The sequence below is a fragment of the Penaeus monodon genome, chromosome 16 (assembly GCF_015228065.2).
Source record: "Penaeus monodon isolate SGIC_2016 chromosome 16, NSTDA_Pmon_1, whole genome shotgun sequence".
In the NCBI taxonomy this organism is placed as follows: Eukaryota; Metazoa; Arthropoda; class Malacostraca; order Decapoda; family Penaeidae; genus Penaeus; species Penaeus monodon.
Genome location: NC_051401.1, coordinates 48,859,568 through 48,862,067, shown reverse-complemented (window position 1 = coordinate 48,862,067; position 2,500 = coordinate 48,859,568).

Genomic DNA, 2,500 nt, shown 5'->3' with positions numbered 1-2,500 from the left:
AAGAAAAGCGAAAGGATCAGAAGAGAGAAAAAAAGAGAGGGAGGGTAAACAGAGAGAGGGCGAATAAAGCCAGCGAAAGGAAATAATAAAAGGGAGAAAGAACGGGGGAACAAGAGAGCGTGGCTTATCTGACATGTTTCTGTGTCAGTTTGAAAACAAAAAAAAAAAATATATATATATATATGTACATATTGTTTGATTTCAATGTTTTTTTTTATCAGTCATATCTATGTGTGTGTGTGTGTTTGCGAATGTTTATGCGTATGTGATTGTGTTTGTTTATTTGCGAATACATATGTGTATGCGTGTGTGTGTGTGTGTGTGTATTTACGAATGTGTATATGTATGTGTTTCTGTCTGTGTATATGTGTTTATGTATTTACGAATGTGTACATGTATGTGTTTATGTTTGTGTGTATATATAACTACGTATGTCTAATGCCCCTGGACTTGAGAATGGAGAGAATGACATCCTGACATATGACAGAGAAAACAGTTTTTCCCTTTGCCTTTTACATCCTTACATATCTTTTACATCCTCTTCTTTTCATTTGTTCCTCTGCCTGAGATTTATGCTTTAAGGATTGTAGATTTACAAAAAAAAACAAACATATATATATATATATATATATATATATATATATATATTAATATATATATATATATCTATTATATATATATATATATATATATGTGTGTGTGTGTGTGTGTGTGTTGTGTGTGTAATATATATAATAATATATATATATATATAATATATATATATATATATATATATATATATATATATATATATATATATATATATTTAATCATGTATTTTTTCGAATGTTTGTGTATTTTTTGTTCGTTTGTTTGATTGTTGTTGTTATCGTGTTTTTTATTCCTTTCCTGTCTTTCTGGCTATCTGTCTATCGATCTGTCCCTGTCTATTTATCTTATAATTTGTCTATCAGTCTACTTCTCCGCCTCCCTTTTATCCATTAATACAATAACAACAACAACAGCAGCAACGACAATAACATCAACATTAATATTAACATTAACATTAACATCATCAAGAACATCATCATCAACATTAACATTAACATTAACATTAACAACAAAACAACAACAACAACAAAGAGACAAAGTCTGTTCCTCACCCTTGAGTTCATTTCACACTCCTACGCCCTTCTTAACGTCAGGGATTTTTCCCCTCAAACAGATGACCTCCTTCCCTTCTCCCTCACCCCCTGTCACCCCTCACCCCCTCCCCTAAACCCCCTCCCCTACCTTCCATCCCTTAGCTCTCTCCCCTCGCCGTCGTTAGCTCCCCCTCTCCCCCCTTCTCCCCCTCCCTCTCCTCCCTTCCTCCCCCATCTTCCCCTTCTCTCTCTCTCCCTTACCTCCCTTCCCCTCCCCCTCCCTTCCCCCTTTTCTCCCTCCCTTACCTCCCTTCCCCTCCCTACCCCTTCCCCCTTCTCACCCTCTCTCGCCTCCCTTCCCCTCCCCCTCTCCTCCCCCTTTTTTTCTCCCTCGCTTCCCTCCCCTCCCCCCTTCCCCCTTCTCACCCTCCCTCGCCTCCCTTCCCCTCTCCCTCTTCCCTTCCCCTCATCCCCCATTCTCCTCCTACCCCCACTCATTTCATTACTACCCGCCCCCCCTTTCGTCTACTCACCCATATCTCCCCTCAGCTTCTTACCCCTCCCCCCGTGTCGTCCCTCCCCTCCCCCCCTTTTATCGCTCCTTACCCCTACTCACCCCCCCCCCTTAACCCCCCCCTCCACCCCTTTCTGTTTCCCTTGTTAAGACTCTTTCGTATGGAGAGTAGAAGGGAGGGGGGGAGGAGAGGGGAGAGGGGAGAGGAGGGGAGAGGGGAGGGGAGTCATCCGGATAAAACTATGGTTCTTATGTCGCCTCGTACTAAGGATTAATTTTCTGTGGTTGTTTTTGTTTTTTTTGTGTGTGAATAGGTGTGGTGAGAGGTATAGGTGAGGGGGGGGGGTATGCTTGCGAGGGCATTTTTGTGTTTGTTATTTGTGTTTTTTTCACGATATCTGTATATACGGATATATGGATATGATATATACCTACACACACACACACACACACTCACACACACACACACACACACACACACACACACACACACACACACACACACACACACAACACACACACACAAACACACACACACCACACACACACCACACACACACACCACACACACACCACACACACACACACACACACTCATCACACCTATCATTATCAGAATCCAACACACACACACCCCATCTCACAACCACACTCACACACCAATCCTCTCACATCCTCCTTCTTACCCCCTCCATCCCAGCCTCATGATCCCCTCATCACCGAGAAAGTCCTCCCTCCCTCCCTCTCTCCTTCCTCCTCCCTTCCCCTCCCTTCCCTTCCTCCCCTTTTTCCTTCTTGGTCCTTTCCCCATTTTCCCCTTTCTCCCTTTTTCTCTCTCCTGCCCTTTCCCCCCTCCTCT